At 41.4% G+C, this 21,971-nt stretch overlaps 1 pseudogene; it reads right to left on the bottom strand.

Moving 5' to 3' along the window:
- Window positions 1–3,121: 3,121 nt before the first annotated feature.
- Window positions 3,122–21,971, bottom strand: part of LOC136709972 (cytosolic phospholipase A2 gamma-like) — a 60,791-nt pseudogene continuing 41,941 nt past the window's right edge.

Here is a 21,971-nt window from a genome sequence, read left to right as displayed (position 1 = left end):
GTTACGGACCTGGGTCTGAGTAATGTGTTCTCAGTCACACTCTTATAGTTTTTGGACATCATGCCTAGTTCCTTCTCAGAATTACAATTTGCATGACCAATCTTCAGGAAAAGAGCAGTTTTTTTCCCCTAAAGCAGTTTTTGTCATCATCTATAGTGAAAGAGATATGTGCAGGGTGTTTTACTTCCAGGACCAGGGTTGCGAAACACAGATCTGGGCTAATTTTCACATAACCCACAATGTGTTAAGAAAGAACAAGTCAGACAACTAATCTCAGCTCAGCTAAATTACACTACGTATTTGCCATGTTCATTAAAAACTAAATCTTATTCATGGCACTACAGAATATGCAAAATATTGTGGTATAATATTCACAATTTTACTTTTAAAATTGTTTTTTTTAGGGCGTCACGGTGGAGCAGCAGGTAGTATCTCTGTAACAGCTCCAAGGTCCTGAAGGTTGTGGTTTCGAGTACCGCTCCGGGTGACTGTCTGTGAGGAGTGTGGTGTGTTCTCCCTGTGTCTGCGTGGGTTTCCTCCGGGTGACTGTCTGTGAGCATTCCTCTGATGACCCAAGGACCTATATAAAGTCATTTTATTTTACACATTCATTCATTGTCTGTAACACTTATTGAATTCAGAGTCACAGTGGGTCCGGAGCCTTCTCTGAATCATTGGGTGCAATGTGGGAACACACCCTGGAGGGGACACCAGTCTTTCACAGGGTGGCACACACTCACACATTCACTCACACCTACAGACACTTTTGAGTCTCCAATTCACCTACCAACGTGGGAGGAAACCAGAGCATCTGCAAGAAACCCACAAGAGAGAACACACCACACTCCTCACAGGCAGTCACCCAGAGGAAACCCATGCAGACACAGGGAGAACACACCACACTCCTCACAGGCAGTCACCCGGAGGAAACCCACGCAGACACAGAGAGAACACACCACACTCCTCACAGGCAGTCACCCGGAGGAAACCCATGCAGACACAGGGAGAACACACCACACTCCTCACAGACAGTTACCCGGAGAAAACCCACGCAGACACAGGGAGAACACACCACACTCCTCACGGACAGTTACCTGGAGCGGGACTTGAACCCACAACCTCCAGGACCCTGGAGCTGTGTGACTGCGACACTACCTGCTGCTCCACTGCCCCTTATTTTATACAGTTCTATAAGAGATTACAACTATTCACCTCTCCTTCCTTTGCGAACACAACTGGAATTTAACACCACTGCTGTAACTTTACACTCTTTGTACCATTAGTGACAGTAAATGACCTGTACAGGGCAAAGACAGAGCAAAGACACTTGCACATCATGTAAATAAATGAACACGGTTAGGTTTTGAGGATCATTGATCTTTTTGGGAAGTGTGTGCCTGTGTTGTGACATTTTCTAATGTAGTTTTCCCACACTCAGTTTTCCTGTTTGTTCCATCACATGCTCTGTTTACAGTAAATCACCTCTTTGGTTCAAGTCCTTGATGAATTAACCCTTTCCCCAGTGTTTAGAGTTAAAGTAAAAAAAACAAACAAAAAAAAAAACAAAAAAAAAACACTGATATATATTTATAAGAGCAGCCTGCCTGTTTGTTGACACATACTGAACCCTAACACAATCCTGATGTGAGGGAATCTGTTGAATTTGACACTTTATGTTTAAAGTAACATAATCATTATTAAAAAAAAAAAAAACAGCCAGTGACACTACGACATGCACCACATAAACAATAATAATGTATGTCCAGAAATAAATGTTTTAATATTTATATTTTAAAAACACCCACAACTTTAAGAACTACCAATTATTTAATTATAAATTAAAAAGCTTATGGGTATTCATTTAAAATGTTAATATTATATTAAAATGAGTAAATCTTAAAACACCTGATCAGTTCCCAATGTGTCTATCATTAAATAGTAGCTTGTGTTATATTGTTATGGATGCTTTCTTTGAATTAAAGACTATAATTAAACATTCTGTAAATGGCTGCTACTGAAATGAGTGATTGATTTGATCAGGATTAGTTGATTATTTTGTAATATTTGAGGACTGTGGTTTTCAGAGAGATTGTTGAGAATAAATTACACAGAGTCACGTGTGAAGAGAGAAAGTAGAATTTATTTGAAGACAGAGATAGTGAAGTCCTACAGAGGTCTTACTAGGTCTCTCTTTTGGTCACTCTCTCCGTCAGTGGGAACATGCACAGATTATAGTGTTATCACCCTCAGTTGTTCCAAAAACAAGCTTCCCCATGAGCATCAATGATACAGACAAGAGATAAACAGGCAGAGAAAAGACAAAGATCTCTGAAATAGTTCAGAAAAAACCTACCCACTGTATAAAGCAATCAGAATGAAATATAGAATTCATATGAAATGATTCACTTTCCATCACTTTCCCTGTGATCAGGTAATAAAAAATAATCACAAAGAACATCTGATTTGATTAATTATCTATAATAACGCTACTAAACTAAATATTGTAGGCTGAGCTTACACACCCTGAGTTCTATAAACTGAGGGGGCACTTGCAAAAGGTGGTTATGGCTACTTTAAATAACCACGAGTGTTGATTAGATACATTTGATTATTTCTGAAAACATATAAAAGGACAAAAATTAAAACCTGGAAATTGAAATCAGTGGAGGAAGTATGAGGAATGTATGATATTATATGATTAATGGAGTAAATATGATAAATGATAAGTAATAAAGGACTGCATCTTAAGGAACAGTGGTCCACATCAGATCAGAATTTGATCACATGCACCTTTAAAGTAGCTTTAAAGCTCAGTGATTGGCTGAAGGGTCACAGCAACCTTTAGGTAGTAACCGCCTCAAAAGCCATTTGATGATGTTGTGTAATATTACAATGACCAACACCAGAATGAGCAACAAAAAACCCGTAAAACGATATACTACACAATTAACATGCCCATATCTGTCACATAAAGTAATTAATTGTTCCGTATTTAGTCAATGATTAGAATATAATGGAGGTTAAAAATGTCTCAGAAATGATTGTTATTATAAAGAATTAGTGAATATTATTAGTTTAACCTGGGAACAAAGTTTGTGTTTTTTCTTGCATTTGGAGAACATTATTTTAATCCAAGCTTGTTCTTTTTCTTTTCCTCAATGACATTTTTGATCTCCGTGAGCAGTCTCTCTTTGTTGTTTCTGATGTTTAAAGCAGCTTTCTCCATACGATCAGTGATCATTTCAGAAGTGTAACTCAGCACCAACGTTGAGTATTTTTCCTCATACTCCTTCACTTCCCCTGAGGAAACAGACACTGATTAGAGCACTGTGGACTTTCCTGATATTCACAGTATAACAGCATCACAGTGAAGTCAGATACATTCAGAATCATTCATATTCGACTGTGAGGAGTTACCTTTGCAGTTAACACAGTTGAAGAGAGGAATGTGAATCACAGTTGGAGCTTTGCCGTATCCATTATACACATAGAAGTCCTGTGGTTCTGTTTGGTGCTCACTGGGTATAACAACTTAAGGGAAAGGAATGTGAAGTTCTTTGCATGTTTCTGAGGTTTTAACTAAAGTCTGTAAAAGAGCAAAATGTACAAATCTTCAGTTACTTAAATAAAAACACAACTAACATATCCAGTGTTTTTTTTTTTTCAAATTCATTGCACATTACCATTTTAGAATAAGACTACACTCATAAAGGCTTTACAATATGTTTATTAATGGTCATTAATAAGATTTTAAATGCACTAATATGTATTAATAAACATCTATAACATATAGACTGAAAGGGCAGCAATGAACGTTTGCCAGATAGTGAATCCACATCCATCTACAGTTAAACCTCAGATCTCGCTGAATACTGACCTCACTGTGATTCCTCCATCAGTGGACATTAACCCCATCATCTCCAGCACACATTTGTTGGTTTAGCAAATTAACCTCTGACAGAATGTCTTTTGAGACACTATGATACCTGTACATCAAATTCTAAAGTCTCAGCCTATTCTTTCCCATGATATTTTCAGTTCGGACGCTCTCAGTATTAGATAACAAAAAGGCCACTGTTTATCTTTTGGGCGGCACGGTGGTGCAACAGGCTGCCTGTTGCAGTCACACAGTTCCAGGGACCTGCAGGTTGTAGATTCGTGTCCTGCTCCGGATGACTGTCTGGGAGGAGTGTGGTGTGTTTTCCCTGTGTCTGCGTGGGTTTCCTCCGGGTGACTGTCTGGGAGGAGTGTGGTGTGTTTTCCCTGTGTCTGCGTGGGTTTCCTCCGGGTGACTGTCTGTCAGGAGTGTGGTGTGTTCTCCCTGTGTCTGTCTGGGTTTCCTCCGGGTGACTGTCTGTGAGGAGTGTGGTGTGTTCTCCCTGTGTCTGCATGGGTTTCCGCCGGGTGACTGTCTGTGAGGAGTGTGGTGTGTTCTCCCTGTGTCTGTGGGTTTCCTCCAGGTGCTCCAGTTTCCTCCCACAGTCCAAAACACACGTTGGTAGGTGGATTGGTGACTCCGTAGGTGTGAGTGCATGGGTGAGTGTGTGTTGCCCTGTGAAGGACTGGCACCCCCTCCCGGGGGTGTTTCTGCCTTGCGCCCAGTGAATTATGGGTAGGCTCTGGCCCCACTGCGACCCTGAACTGGATAAGGGGTTTCAGATAATGAATTAATTAATTTTATTGTTATTCCACCCCTTCATGTCAAGTGTCTTTAACATTTAGTAGAGTACCCTTCTGCTGTAATGTGATGCACAGCTTTTGGCTGCATTTCTGAGGAATCTTAGTCTGTTCCTCATAGACCATGGTGTCCACTTCCCTAATATTCTTGGGTTTCTCACCGTGCTGCAACAACATTCTTCAAATCCCACCAAAGATCTTCTGTGTAGCTCATTCAGATGACTCTGTCGGCCAGGAATTTATTCTGAAACCTAGTCTTGTTTCCTTTTTAGGGTACCTGTGGGATCATTGTGCTTTTGGAAGGTCCTGTGATGCCCAAGACTCAGTTTCCTCACAGAAGGCATGTTGTTTTCTCCTGGGATACCCCGATACTTGAATCCAATACAGAATCCATCTTACTTTCCACATTCTGCAGATTTCCAGAGCCAGAGGAAGCAGAGCATGCCCCAGAGTATCAAAGAGCCACCACCATGCTTTACTGTGGGCAGAGATTTTAGAGTTCACTTTATTCCTCCTCTTCCTCCTCCAGACACACCACTGATCCTCAGGTCAGAAACATTCCAATTTTGTTTCATGACTCAGAACAGAAATTCCAAACCAATGTGTCTTATTTATATGGGCATAGCCATGCCTTGGTGGTGAGCATATTCTCCTCTCAGCACTGGCATCTTGGGTTCAAGTCCCATCTGGGTGGAGTTTCCATGTGCTTCCTGTGTCTGCGTGGGTTTTCTCTGACAGTCCCCAAACATGGAGGCTAGGTGACTTGGTGACTCTAAACAAGAGGCGATTGCTCTAAGACTGCAAGGGAAGCTCAGCTTCCCCTAAAATGTCAAAAAATAAGTGATCAAATACATTTGTGTGTACATGTCATTGAATAATTATGCACTGCAACGCGCTCAACGTTTGTTCAGAATCAGCTTCTTATCACTGGTAAAGACGCGGCTTTCCTCTCAATCATTCCCACAGCTTCACAGTGCTTTAAACAGTGAGGACGCTGAGCATCCAGAGTTCGAAGTGCAGCGAAACGAGACGAGTCATTGGATAAATGCTGGGCTATGTCCCGCCCATCGGACGCTCAGCGTCTCTGGGGGTCTATGGGGCAGTGGGCTGGCCTCGGCTGGCCCAGACGCTCAGCTTCTGCATGATGATTGGATGATCTGTCTGAAGCTGAATCCCTTTTTGATTGACAGCGAAATGAGCATATCAGCTAACCTTTGGTGTAAAGATCTGTGGGAGCATTACATTTTCATTCTGTTCTGAGCTTCCCCTCTTTGAAATACCAACATCCGCCACTGCTCTAAACTGTCCTGGTGTGAGTGAATGAATGTGTACATGAATGAATATCTGTTTATGAGTGAATGAGTGTATGTGAATGAATGTTTCCATGTGGATGTTCATTCCTGGTTAAGAAGACACAAGAGTGCATGTTTGGCTTCTGCTTCTCACCTGTGTGTGTGTGTGTGTGTGTGTGTGTTGATCATAAATTATCCTGTCTAGAAAGGTGCTATATAATTGTAACTATAAAAAATGACCTCAGTTCACTTTTACATTTCTTCGTGATGTGCATCTTCAATTTTTTTATGTAATAACAAACAAAAATATTATATAATCCAACTGTTCATATGATTTAAGACTTCAAAAAATGCTGGTGTCCTTTTGTTTGTGTGTGTGTGTGTGTGTGTGTGTGTGTGTGGTACCAGAAAGTGATCCCCTGCACTGAAGTCAAGGGAAATGATGAGGTCAATGTCTCGTTCTTTTCTCAGCACTGAGAAATAGGGTGAGTTGAGTAACAGTGCAGCGTCTTCATATTCTCTTGTGTCTGAGTTGAGGACACTAGGGTCAACGTCTTTCACTGAGGACACAGTCCAGCAACACATTAATAAGCTTGTTGACAACTACACTGAGGTACACCATGTTCAGTCGGACACACATTGCTTGTATAATCACTACAGGAAAAAAAGAAATTAAATTAGATGATGTTAAACAGCTGCAAATGAGCCCAATGTAACTAAGACTAATCTAATCCAATGCTAATTGTGTGTTAGAGCTGTAAAAAGACCCCCAGCATTGGGCAGTGGTGTAATGAATATGTGTTTTCTGAAGTGAGGGAGCATCATTCAGTATCTTTTGAAGCTGGAGTAGATTTAAAAACGAATTTTATCATAATTTATAGCTATTATAAACATTATATTTACATAATAATTAATATTTGATTACCTGTCATTTTGTAGAGATAGTTGTAAGTCTTTCCCCAGATCCAGCCTATAGCCATCTCTATGGATCTAATAAGGGCGATTCAAATTCCTAACGAAATGCAATTAAAAAAACACAGAGTTTATATGGTGTCCATAATACCTTATAATGATTGCTATAAGCCTGTATAATTACTTATAAATAGTTATAGCTATATTCATAACACTAGTGTGTTCATTTGTAAAGACAGGCTGCACTATAATGTCCAGTCATAAGAGCAAGGAAAAGTATTATGCTCCATCTGGGAGACTGGTTGATAAGACTCTGCTACTCAGCATCATACACAGAGAGACCGGTACTGAAACAAGAACATTCAACCAGTATGTGACCTTTTTTGCCCTTAGGGAACAAGAAGAAAAGGCAGTATTTGTGCTCATTTGTGAGAACCCAGCCCCGCCCAGATTCCAGCGCTGTATGCACAATGTTCTTATGCATAGATATTATATTGCATTATAACACCTGCATTTATAAACTCACACACTCAAACCTTATGAAGTGTTATGAATGTAGTTTTTAATTAATTATACAGACTTACAGAAGACATTATAAAGTATTATGTGTGCCATTTTGTGCATTTTAAATGCATTTATAATGCATTATGTATACAGGATTCATAGTAAGTGTTATAAAATATTTTCCTACTCTTGTGTAATTATTTTAATTAATATGAATATTAATTTTTTGAACTGGTGCACCACTGAAAGAACTTGACTAGTGTATATGTCCAGTAACATTCAAATATACTTTATACAGTATACTTTAGTGACAAAAAAAACCTTTAATGATTATTAAATATAGACAATAATTTATATTTTACATTTAAAGGGAATGTCTATGGTTGTGAGAAACTACAGTTCTCTCTTGTTTGTTCGCATGTTCGCAAGTTTTTATTCACTGTTTGAATTACCACAGAACCATTTACCATTTGTAACTCAAGTTGTTTAGTTTTGTAGCACTGCCGGTAATGCACTTTCCTGAGTTTGGAGATATTTCCACATTGAGTGAAACGAAACAGCAAAAATAAGTCAATAGTACCCACTCATGGTGCAGGAATAGATCAACATCCTCATTTCTTTGCTGTGTCTTGGCCATGAACAGAGAGAGAGAAACAAGCTACAATTAAACAAAATAAAAGCCACACATAAACATTAATATGAAGCATAAAAGATTCTCATGGACCACTAATATGAAGGGGATGGTCCATCAAAACTACGCAGGCATACTGTCTGTTTCTCTGCTTACTGGTTAGCCTCTTTTCTCCTTGTTCTTCAGCACTCAGGACCCCCACAGAGCAGGTGTGATGTGGTTGTGGATAATTCTCAGCGCTGCAGTGACACTGACGTGGTGGTGGTGTGTTAGTGTGTGTTGTGCTGGTGCGAGTGGATCAGACACAGCAGTGCAGCTGGAGTTTTAAATTCCTCAGTGTCACTGCTGGACTGAGAATAGTCCACAAAGTATTGATGAGCTACAGTCCCTGAATTTACATGTTCAAAGTGGACCAACAAGGTAGAAGTGCCACTGTGTTGTCAATCAATCTTATTATTGCTGATGAGATTATTATTACCTTGTAAGTACAACATGTCCATCTCAGGCTGGTCCTTAATCTTCTGTCCATTCTGAAACTTACTTCCCAAACACTGTGAGTTCACAAAGGCTCCAGTGAGAGAGTAACCGGATTCGTCCGGGGTGATCTCAAACCAGCAATCTACAAACACAAACTATTGTGTGTTTCAGTGCATTTACACACAACCAAAGTGACACACACATTTATAAAATATTACCTTTATGTAGTCTGTCATATTTACACTGTTTATCAATCACAGTGTAAATGGGATATGGGTCATTAGTGAAGTTGCCTCTCTGCTTTGTGATGCCACTTTCATCTATCTGTCAAAAGCAGAAAAAAAATCATGCCCCACTAAATCCATTATGGTGGGAAACAAATGTAAACATCACTGAAGGGTAATCATAAGGCAGATGAAATATGAAAAATGCTACATCCATGCAATTAAAATAAATGGTGATGGTGGTGGCTATGGTGTTGTCTGTGGGGTGGTTAGGAACTGCAGGGGGTCTAGTTAAGTGTGCAGCAAGGTCTTGATATGCCACATGATGATGGGCGTGAGTGCCACAGGATGGTAGCCATTTCGTATAGAGATAATATTGTGAGATTATGGTGGTTGTCTTGAATCGCGTTGGGATGACGGCACTGCTCAGGGCGATGTGGAAGATATCAGTGAAGACATCTGTTTGCTGGTCTGCACATCCCCTGAATACCCTTCCAGAAGGTCTTGTCCGGCAGCTTTTCGTGGGTTAGCTCTGTGTACAGTTTTCTGTTTCTACCAACTGTTTGTTGGTGGAAGGATTGTTCTTCCTTTATGATGTGTCTCAAATTGTGCATAGAAGTTATTCAGTACATCTAGGAAGGAGGCATCACTCCAAATGTGGAGTTGTAGTTACTGATGGCCTGGATACCCTGCCACATGGCACTACGTGTCACCACTGTCTTTGAAGTGGCGGTGGATGTTCTGGTCATATGCCTGTTTTGCCTGTCTGACTGCCCAGGACAGTTTGAACCTTGCAATTCTCTCTGGTTTGAAGCAGAGTGTGCTTTTCTGCAGTCACCTCATGGCTTCTTGTTGGACTGTGTGATGATGATCATGGAGAGTGTGACATCTATGTACTAGCTGATGTATCTGGTCACAGATGACATGTACTCCTCCAAGTTGGGGATTCACTCTATGTTGCAGCTTTCCTAAACTGCAAAAAAAAAAAAAAAAAAACTGAACGGTGCACTCAAAACAGTCCTGACGAGCAGAGATGTCTTCTGCTGGCCTGGTTCTCGCCCCTTGTAAGTCTTTGTTCCTTGCAGGGTTTCTTCTTCCTGCCTCGAGGGACTTTTTCCTTGCCTTTGTTGCCTTCGGCTTGCTCACACTGGGCTTTCTATTCCAGTTCGGTAAAGCTGCTTTGTGACAACATCATTTAATTGATCGATTGAACTGGCATCTTCAAAAAAATCCTGGTGCTTCATCTGTCTCAGAAAAAAACATGTTTTAATCTAAACCCTCCCACATCTGCAGCACTGCTGCTCCTCGTTAATGGAATAAACTTCCTGGCCATCTCAGGGCACCTCAGACAATCAAGAGTTTTAGAAAGGGACTTAAAACATTTCCTTTTACAAGAGCTTATGATTCTTAATTTAATTTAATCTTAATTTAATTTAGCAATGTTTTTAATTTTGTAGCACTTTGAGATGTGTTCAAAAGTGTGTTATTAACAAAATGTATTATTATTATTATTATTATTATTTGATATGTCACAAACATGTAAGTATCATAAACAGATACTGAAACATTTTACACATCAGTTTATTTTTGATTCTATAAACGGTAATAAAGAAAGATATCATGTGGTTTTACCTCCTTCACCATCATAGATACAGCCAGAGCTGACCACACATCTGTGAGGCAGAAGTTGTCTTTGTTAAAATAGTAATTCACCAGCTTTTCCCCCATATCCCAATAACTGATACCGGAGCCAGTGAGTCTTTTCTTGGCATTTTCTGTCACAGTCTCTAGTTTGGTGGACCAGTTGGACTCTTTATATAATGATGCCATGAACCTACAGAGAAAGAGTTACAACAAAATTGTTATATTCATGCACATTGTTTCCTTCTTTAAATGTGTCAGTACTCAAAACGCTTTACATTATCAAGATATAAAATGAAAATACGAAAATGTACATTTCAGAGGTTTGAAGGAATGAATCAAAGGTTTGTAGATTGTTAGTCAGATCAATATATTGATTTCCCACTTTCAAACTTTTAATAATTTCCTTTCCTATTAACAGCCCAACTCAGGGTTTAACTTAAAGCAAATAATGTATGGTATATAGCCTACACACCTATAAATAAATCTTAAATGAATAACTGAAATATATGATAGTGTGGATCAGTACCAAGTCGATCCTGAGACTCCACTCAGATACATGATATATTCCAGAAGTCCCTCTTTACTGAGTTCACCCAGTGACCCCAGCAGTGCAATCATAGCCCTCAGACCTCCACCAGAACCCAGCACTGCAATTTTAGGTATATCATCCTGTCAACATAAAACCAGAAAATATTAATGCTGGTCATAACAACAATGGTACTGACTCGCTATGATGTGACGTATCTGAATCAGATCCAGCTTTATATTGCGTGTCTAACTACAGACTGCTGTGTCAATGGTGGTCTATTTCCAGCTGCTGGCTGCTAAAACTGCTACTATTTACAATGACTGTCATCTTGGATCTCATTTTAACCCTGTGGCTTGGTGCCCCTCACTGGCTTTTTCACTGTTTTACCTTTGATGGTTCTGTGTCCTAATATTTTTCAGGTTCCTGAAAAGTGCTTTTTAAATTAAATGTATTATTATTATTATTATTATTATTATTATTATTAATGGTGGCATGGTGGCTCAGCAGGTAGTGTCGCAGTCACACAGCTCCAGGAACCTGGAGGTTGTGGGTTCGATTCCCGCTCCGGGTGACTGTCTGTGAGGAGTGTGGTGTGTTCTCCCCGTGTCCACGTGGGTTTCCTCCAGGTGACTGTCTGTGAGGAGTGTGGTGTGTTCTCCCCGTGTCCACGTGGGTTTCCTCTGGGTGACTGTCTGTGAGGAGTTGGTATGTTCTCCCCGTGTCCGCGTGGGTTTCCTCTGGGTGCTCCGGTTTCCTCCCACAGTCCAAAAACACACGTTGCAGGTGGATTAGCGACACAAAAGTGTCCATAGGTGTGAGTGTGTGAGTGAATGTGTGTGCACGTCTGTGTTTCCCTGTGAAGGACTGGCGCCCCCTCCAGGGTGTATTCCCGCCTTGCACCCAATGATTCCAGGTAGGCTCTGGACCCACCGCAACCCTGAACTGGATAAGTGGTTACAGATAGTGAATGAATGAATGAACAATAATAATAATAATAATAATAATAATAATAATAAAAACCTACTGACAGGTGAAGTGCGTATTATTGATATAATTACAAAAGGAGTAGGATGGATTAGGATACATTAGAAAGCAGCAAACTGTGAGTTCCTGAAGCTGTTCAGATGGAAGCAGTAAAAATGTGCAAGCATGAAGATCTGAGAAATTCTGACAAGGGCCAAAAATGATGCTAACTATATGTCTGTGTCAGAGCATCTCCTGAATGGTAGGTCTTGGTGTGATGTATGAAGTGTGAAGTATGAAGTGGTTGGTACCTACCAACATTTTTTCAGGGAATGACATTTGAGTGAACCAGTGTGTGAAGCCCTGGGAAATGTTCTCCCTGGAAAGCTTGAGTTCTGGCATTTTTGTGGATGTCACTTTGACATTTTCCACATTCTTAAACAATCTGACCAAGCCCTTTCCTTCATGACAATGCTATTGTCTAATTGCAGGATAATGCAGGATAATGCACCCTGCTTCACCTCTTCACTGAATTCAGTGTGTTATCTTCGCCTCCACATTCCTCAGATCTCAGTCTGATCAGGCATCCGTTGGATGTGCTGAAAATAAAAGTCTGATCCATGAAGGCTCACCTTGCAATTTGCAAGATTTAAAAGCACCACTGAGCTACAGGTATTGGTATCTATCACCCAGGTTATGCATTTTGGAGCATGGCACTGAGACTATGTGCGCTTCATCTCTCACATGTGCTTCTCACTAAGTTCATGCCTAAATACCTGTTTGCACAGTTTCTTTTTGTCTGGTTGTGATCCAAAGTCTTATATTGTCAGTGTGTTTAATGTGTTTTGCTTTAATTTCTAGTTTAATTTATCTGTTTTGCCTGGTTTATTTTGCATTATTGGCTCTGACATAACTCCATGCATACTCAATTATTATACTATGAACTATAGTACTAGCTAGGCTGAACATTCTGTCTGAACCCTAAGCAATTTTGAGAGCCACTCTGGATAAAAGCATCTTTTAAATTATGTAAATGTAAATGTTATTGCAGGGAAGAATTTACAATGAATTTAAGAGCAATGTTACAAGTTGAATTTAGAATACCATTTAAGTTGGACCAGGAAGTATCAATAAGAACCTAAATACTCCAATATCATTTTTTTTATGAAATTACTTATTTACTGCTACAAACCGAATTCCAAAAAAGTTGGAACACTAAACAAATTGTGAATAAAAACTGAATGCAATGATGAGGAGGTGCCAACATCTAATATTTTATTCAGAACAGAACACAACTCACAGATCAAACGTTTAAACTGAGAGAATGTATAATTTTAAGGGAAAAATATGTTGTTTCAAAATTTCATGGCGTCAACAAATCCCCAAAAAGTTGGGACAAGGCCATTTTCAATCATCTTGGGCCTTCTTTGTCGCACCTTCCTCTTTATGATGCGCCAATTGTTCTCTATAGGTGAAAGATCTGGACTGCAGGCTGGCAATTTGGATGACACGGTGGATTGTGTTCACTGACAATGCTTTCTGGAAGTATTCCTGAGCCCATTCTGTTATTTCCTTGACAGTGGCATCCCTGTTTGAGGTGCAGTGACGTTTAAGGGCCCGGAGATTACGAGCATCCAGTAGAGTTTTACAGCCTTGACCCTTACGCACAGCAATTGTTCCAGATTCTCTGAATCTTTTGATGATGTTATTCATGGTTGATGATGAGAACTTAAAAGTCTTTGCTATTTTATGCTGGGTAACACCATTCTGGTATCGCTGCACTATCTTTCGGCACAACAATGGTGGAATTGGTGATCCTCTTACCATCTTGGCTTCAGAGAGACACTGACACTCTGAGAAGCTCTTTTTTATACCCAATCATGTCATCAATTGACCTAATTAGTGTAAATTGGTCTTCCAGCTGTTTGTTATATGCTTAATTTCCTTTTTCCAGCCACTTATTGCTACTTGTCCCAACTTTTTTGGGATTTGTTGACACTGTGAAAATTTGAATCAACATATTTTTCCTTTAAAATGTTACATTGGCACCTCGATTGGACCGTTACCCAAACTGACGCCTCCATTTTCAAAAACCATCTTCCCACTTCATCCCGGCTCTGCCATCTTTCAATCATCTCTCAAGACCTCATCCTTCAGGCCATAGCACCCTGCACCCTCTCTACATACTGGACCAGCTGGCTAACCTTCAGACATTTGCACCAACTTTATAACATTTCGTGTCCTTGCTTTCACTTCCAAACCACAACCTTGTGCATCACTTTTGCCAGCATACACTTCGCTATCTGGTCATCAACCTTCAAAGTGTATCTAGCAGCCATCAATGTTTTCCACAAACTCATCCATTTGTTTAAAGTTCATTGCATATCTTGGTAATGTTGCAGTTTCAGATGTAAAATGCTTCTACAAAGTGTTGAATCTGCATTTGTGGATTAAGTCATTTGCCAGTTTTCCATTTCCTTTCACATTTCACCAGTCCACACGCCAGCAGGTGAACGAGAAACTGCTACGTGGCACTGTTGTTTTAGGATGTGTGGGGCCACCTTAAATGAAGAAGCAATTGCACAGAATTTAATGTGGAAGTGGAAGTTGTGAAGATGAACTGATGAATAAGCAGCTGAATTCAGTTTCATATCACAGATAATTAACAGGGGGTGATAAACATAGAACACTTTTGATGGTTTATAGTGCTTTAAATTTAACATTGTTAAAGTTCAAAATTCCCTGATTATACTGCAATAGGTTTTCAAATAAAATAGTTTCCGTATTTGGACACTAAATGCAGTGTTCTGTATTGAACTGATACAGGATGTGATTTGTTCTGTAGTTTTGATATTTGATGGTTAAGACTGATGATTTGTTTGAGACAGACAGAAGTTGTTCTCCCACAGCTGGAGGGTGATTTTTGGAGGATATTGCTTTACCCCGAATGTCGCCTAAATTAGTTGGTTTGGGTAAAAATTTAATAAAGTAGTTCTCCTTGTCTGACAGTGGGAGTGATCAGTGAGAGACATTTTCACACCACAATAAAACACAGCCTGAACATCTACTGTCTCCCTAAACCATCCATCCATCCATTATCTGTAACCGCTCCAATTTAGGGTCGCGGGGGGTCCAGAGCCTACCTGGAATCATCGGGCGCAAGGCGGGAATACACCCTGGAGGGGACGCCAGTCCTTCACAGGGCAACACAGACACACACACACACATTCACTCACACCTACGGACCTCCCTAAACCCTGCACCCTATATAGTATAAAGTGTAGGTAAAAAAAAAAGTTTTTCTGCACTCATGTAATGGGTCTGTCAGATCATAAAAAGAAAATATATATTCAGCAATAGATTTCACATTTCCCTGCAGTGAAACCATAGCCCAAACCAATGCTCTATTGTTTGCATATTATTTTTTCTATACACTAACACAATTGGATGGAACAGAGTTCTGTTTATAAACATAAGGCAGATAAATAATTCAGGTTTTCTCATGTACAGTGGTATGAAAAATTGTTTGCTCCCTTCATGATTTCTTATATTTTTTTGCATGTTTGTCAATCTTAAGTGTTTCAGATCATCAAACAAATTTAAATATTAGTCAACGCCAACACAAGTAAATACAAAATGCAGTTTTTAAATGAAGGTTTTTAATTATTAAGGGAGAGAAAATATCCAAACCTACATGACCCTGTGTGAAAAAGTGTTTGCCCCCGAGTTAAAACAAAACTCTGGTTTATCACCTGAGTTCAATTTCTCTCACCACACCCAGGCCTGATTACTACCACACCTGTTCTCAATCAAGAAATCTCTTAATAGGAAATGCCTAACAAACAAAGTAGATAAAAAGTTACTAAAAAAAAAAAACAAAAAAAAAAAAACTAGACATCATGCCAAGTTCCAAAGAAATTCCAAAGAAATTCAGGAACAAATGAGAAAGTAACTGAGAGCTATCCATTTGGAAAAAGTTATCACGCCATTTCTAAAGTTTTGGGACCCCAGCAAACCACAGTGAGAGCCATTATCCACAAACGGTGAGAACGTGGAACAGTGGCGAACCTTCACAGGAGCAGCCGGCCGAACCAAATTACCTCAAAAGCGCAGTGATGACTCATTCAAAAAAACACACAACAACATTCAAAGAACTGCAGACCTCACTCGCCTCAGTTAAGGTCAGCGGTTGTGACTCCACCATAAAAAAGAGACTGGGCAAATATGGTCTGCAATTTTTTTCAGGTTCATCTTAATTTTACAAGAAAACATCTTGATGCTTCAGGCTGTTGCATGACCTTAAAAAGGCGGTTCATGATCAAACCCTCCAACGTGACAATTACAACAATTCTGCAATGATGAGTTGGCCAAAACTCCTCCACAGCTCTGTGAAAGACTCATTGCAAATTTCTGCAAATACTTGATTGCAGCTGTTGCTGCTAAGAGTAGCCCAACCAGTTATTTAGGTTTAGGGGCAAACACTTTTTCACACAGGGCCATGTAGGATTTTTTTTTTTTCCCCCCTTTATAATAAAAATCTTCATTTAAAAACTGCATTTTGTGTTCATTTGTGTTGCCTTTGACCAATATTTAAGTTTGTTTGATGATCTGAAACATTTAAGAGTGACACACATTCATTCATTCATTCATTATCTGTAACCCTTATCCAATTCAGGGTCGCAGTGGGTCCAGAGCCTACCTGGAATCATTGGGCGCAAAGGCGGGAATACACCCTGGAGGGGGCGCCAGTCCTTCACAGAGCAGAGTGACAAACATGCAAAAAAAAAAAAAAATCATGAAGGTTCACGGTCCTTTAAACAGTGAGGACGCTGAGCGTCCACAGAGTTCAATAGTGAAGCAGCGAAGGGCAGCGAAACGAGACGAGTCATTGGATAAATGCTGGGCTTTGTCCCGCCCATCGGACGCTAAGCATCTCTGGGGGTCTATGGGGCAGTGGGCTGGCCTCGGCTGGCCCGGACGCTCAGCTTCTGCATGATGATTGGATGATCTGTCTGAGGCTGAATCCCTTTTTGAGCAAATCAGCGATCCTTTGGTTTAAAGATCTGTGGGAGCACAGGCGGACACACTTTACATGGGCCAAGGCCGTTTAAGCAGCCTAGCTCTGCTGGCCATTGAGAGGACACTAGTCAAGTCCCTGGAAAAGACGCCTTGTTGGTACGACAGAGTCAAAAAGCATTTTCTTAAAAAGGAACGAAGGGTAGAATTTACGTATAAATAAACCGACACATTTTATGATGTAGGCCGAAATTGAGCTTCCCCTCCTTGAAAGACCAGCATCCGCCACTGGTTTGTACGTGTCTGAAGTGTAACTTGTCTGTAAGTTTTTATTCACTTAATTACTGCAGAACTCATCTGTAACTATTGTTTAATTTTGTAGCACTGTCTGTAATGTGCTTAGAAGTTTGAAGACATTGGAGAAGGGGGGGTCCGCCTTCATACGCATTCATAAACCACCATGAACTCCTCCCCAAATATTTCTGAGTTCACCTCCCCATTACAGCCTTTACAGGCCTGGCCTGTACTAGCAAATTACTATTTGTATAGGATTAGTCTGACCTGTGGTCATGGTTTAAAGTATTACGAGAGTGTCTCAGTAGTTTTATTCATGTCCGAATTTCATTTCAAACATTTTTCTTGATTGTGCATAATGTATGTAATTGCTATGCTGTTTATGAACAGTTTTATTTAGAAACTCTTTGTCATCAGCTTTTGGCTGAATTGTGTCCTTGTGTTTAATTTTTTTCTGGGTATTTTCATTGTTGTGCATCACTAATGTAAATGTAGGGCACTGTTACAGCAGTGTATCTCTGATATATGTATGTGATGCAGAGTCAGTGCAGAGAACAAAGACACACAGCTCTGTGGACACTGTGTTCTCTGGGGTGGTCAGGTGGCTTTTTAGAGATGAAATGGCCATTAGATTGCCATGGAAACCTCCACCGAGACTCAACAGCAAACATTTAAATGAACAGTCACGTAGCTGGACACTCTCCCCATAGCTTTCCTTAGAACAGCTTTCTGCTTAACGGGGGGTTCAGATAAATGCTGATGGATGGAAATATAATCCTCTCTTAGGGGGTTGGACTCATCTAACAATGATACAACACCCCACAATATTAATAAAGTAAAATCTGTCATGTTAAAGAAGAGCCTTAATTATGAAATTATATAAATCTGCCGTAAGTGTGAATGTGTGAGTGTGTGTCACCCTGTGAAGGACTGGTGCCGCTCCAGAATGTGTTCCTGCCTTGCGCCCAGTGATGTGATTCCCACTGTGATATCTATCAACAATGTCCACAAAGATTGCTGACACTTTCTGGGCTTAAACCCATTTGAAACTGTTACAACATCTTAAAGACCTTCCTGATTATAATCAGTGTAAAGTTCAAAAGCCAATTTACTGTGTAGTATCCAGTGACCATCACATAAAGTCCATAACACTGGAGAACACACACTGTGTTATATATTTTTTCAGGGACCTCCTTGGTTATTGTAGCATGAGAACAACAAGCCAGGTCCTGTTGGTGTTACAGCAGCACGGCTGTGTAATCAGAGAGTGCGGGTGTGAGACTGGTCTGTCTACACTCTGGACCTGCCTCCTACTGACAATATGTGGCACACTCTGAATCACAAAATACAGTGAGCCCCATGAAGACTTGTTTAACAGAGCAAGAGCAAAAGCAAAAGATCAGCTTTCAGAACCGGATCAACTGGAGTCTTCAGTTCCCAAACGGCTGTAACGTGTTATTCAGAGGAAAGAGGAGGGAACACAATGGTAGTCTGTGTAGGGCTTCTCATTTTAGAATGTTTAGTTGTTTTTCTCAAACTGAAAAATTGGAGACTGCTGTGTTCAGGTCACTCACACACACACACACACACAGTACACACGACCTGTAACTGCATACTTTATTAGTAAAACCCTGGCTGGGACAGTGATGCGCTTGATGTGGGTGGTGTTTAATGCTTTTGGAGTTGCATTGAGATACTTTGGGGTTCAAACTACAAGGATAATGTGGTAATGTGTATCCCTGATCACCTCGAATTGTGGTTTGAGTGACTGGATTGCAGTGTGTCCTCGGGACGGACTGTACCCTGCTCACACCTCTCCCATATGCGCCCCATCGTGTTGGCTCAGACAGGGCAGAGAGAGTGCAGAACAGCAGCATCGTTGGTCAGTAACACGGATTTGCGTGACCGCGGCATGTTCCTGCTTAACTAACACTAGCTCACGAACCACTGCGGAATCACGCAGCTACATTAATTTAAATGTGATACTGAAACAGATATAATTTGTCTCCATCGACTTGCATGGCCTTGGAGATTGACTTGTCGATCGGGATCAACTGATTGGCAACCACTGCTGTTAAATAAACTCATTTTCATGGACATGAAAAAGTATTCTTCTTGTCTCCACAGTGGAACACAGTTCTGTTTCGAAGTGAAACTTAGAAATAGAAATATTTATTTTAAATGATAATGAGCTTCTCGCTGTTCACCCCAACCCTGCACAGCAGCTTTCCTTTTCTTCTCCATTCTTGTTTTCTCCGTTTTTACTCAGTGCTCTTATTTCTCCGCGCTCGTTGTGTCTGTTTTGCTGTGTTTAACCTCATCTTTCTGCTTTCACATAAACACGGGTCCAGCCCTGTGATTGGACAGACTCAGACGAGGGGGCAGGGCCGTTCTAAAGTCTCGGCACTTGATGTCAGAATAGGAGCAGAATCAGAACGGCTTGTTTTATCCTGTGTTTTCAGGCTAAGGCGGCACAAAGACAATTGACTAGGGGGTCTTGTTTCACAGTGTGTGGGTTGGTGGGCTCCAGATTGCCATATTGCCATATGAGATAATGCACTCATAAGACTAACATAGTCAGATCATCCAAGGGCATCCACTACAGAATCTACTTTGAAATGTCCATTGCGTTGTTGTAACATTAGCACACTAAAGTGACCTGACCCACTTTATAACACATCTAAAATTGCTATCCACTCAAATACATCTGAAATCCTTTTGTTACACAAATCCTGTGCCCACTCTACTTCCATTGAAATCACTGAAATGAAGAGCTAGATGTTCCAGTTGATATTGACACCTGTTTTGAAAAGGAAAGTGCAAAGATTGTGGAGTTGTGTAAAGTCCCACATTCTACCAGCAGCCTGCCACAACCCAACAAGCTCCAGCAGAATCCAGTCCCAGTACATGGTGGTTCAGCTTGTCTGAGGTAAAAACAGAATCAAGTCTAAAGTCTAATTCCAGATGAGATCCTGCTTGTACTGTCTCTAAACATGGAGTGTATCTGGTCTTTGGACCCCTGGAGCTTCCCCCGACCTTTTACAGAGTGCAGATTGTACGTGAGAGTTGAGACAGAATTATGTCTTATGTCATCTCTGCAGGCACACTGCGGACTGTCCAGGTTTCACATCTCACTCAACACACCCACACACACACACACACACACACACACTCACACACATATGACAGATACAATCACAATCACCTGTTCTTTCTGTTATCAGGAAACAGAGCGCTAACTGTGTAGTGGTGGAATGTTCACCTTAAATGAAGAAGAAGTTACATTTTTGGCTCCATTTACCTACTGACACACTGACAGAGGGGTAAAGTCCTCAGACACAGAGGGATAAAGTTTTCAGACACAGACGGGTAAAGCCCTCAGACCCCAGAGGGGTAAAGCCCTCAGACGCAGAGGGGTAAAGCTCTCAGACCCAGAGGGGTAAAGCCCTCAGACCCAGAGGGGTAAAGCTCTCAGACACAGAGGGGTAAAGCCCTCAGACCCCAGAGGGGTAAAGTCCTCACACACAGATGGTTAAAGCTCTCAGACCCAGAGGAGTAAAGCCCTCAGACACAGAGGGGTAAAGCTCTCAGACCCAGAGGGGTAAAGTTCTCAGACACAGAGGGGTAAAGCCCTCAGACCCAGAGGGGTAAAGCTCTCAGACACAGAGGGGTAAAGTCCTCAGACCCAGAGGGGTAAAGTCCTCACACACAGATGGTTAAAGCTCTCAGACCCAGAGGAGTAAAGCCCTCAGACACAGAGGGGTAAAGCTCTCAGACCCAGAGGGGTAAAGTTCTCAGACACAGAGGGGTAAAGCCCTCAGACCCAGAGGGGCAAAGCTCTCAGACACAGAGGGGTAAGCCCTCAGACACAGAGGGGTAAAGCCCTCAGACACAGAGGGGTAAAGCCCTCAGACACAGAGGGGTAAAGCCCTCAGACACAGAGGGGTAAAGTCCTCAGACACAGAGGGGTAAATGTCTCAGACACAGAGGGGTAAAGGTTTCAGACACAGAGGGGTAAAGTCCTCACACACAGAGGGGTAAAGTCCTCACACACAGAGGGGTAAAGTCCTCAGACACAGAGGGGTAAAGCCCTCAGACCCAGAGGTGTAAAGGTTTCACACACAGAGGAGTAAAGCCCTCAAACCCCAGAGGGGTAAAGTCCTCAGACACAGACGGGTAAACCTCTCAGTCACAGATGCGTAAACCTCTCACACACAGAGGGGTAAAATCCTCAGACACAGAGGGGTAAAACTCTCAGACACAGATGGGGTAAATGTCTCAGACACAGAGGCGTCAAGCTCTCACACCCAGAGGGGTAAAGTCCTCAGACACAGAGGGGTCAATGTCTCAGACCCAGAAGGGTAAACCTCTCAGACACAGAGGCGTAAACCTCTCACACCCAGAGGGGTAAAGTCCTCAGACACAGAGGGGTAAATGTCTCAGACTCAGAGGGGTAAACCTCTCAGACACAGAGGCGTAAACCTCTCACACCCAGAGGGGTAAAGTCCTCAGACACATAGGGGTAAAACCCTCAGACCCATAGGGGTAAAACCCTCAGACCCAGAGGGGTAAAGTCCTCACACACAGATGGTTAAAGCTCTCAGACCCAGAGGAGTAAAGCCCTCAGACCCAGAGGGGTAAAGCCCTCAGACACAGAGGGGTAAAGCTCTCAGACCCAGAGGGGTAAAGTCCTCAGACACAGAGGGGTAAAGGTCTCAGAACCAGAGGGGTAAAGCCCTCAGACACAGAGGGGTAAAGCTCTCAGACCCAGAGGGGTAAAGCCCTCAGACACAGAGGGGTAAAGCTCT

This window comes from Hoplias malabaricus, chromosome 11 (assembly GCF_029633855.1).
Source record: "Hoplias malabaricus isolate fHopMal1 chromosome 11, fHopMal1.hap1, whole genome shotgun sequence".
Classification (NCBI taxonomy): Eukaryota; Metazoa; Chordata; class Actinopteri; order Characiformes; family Erythrinidae; genus Hoplias; species Hoplias malabaricus.
The sequence above is the reverse complement of the archived record's forward strand: the minus strand, read 5'-3'. Positions and strand labels throughout refer to the sequence as shown.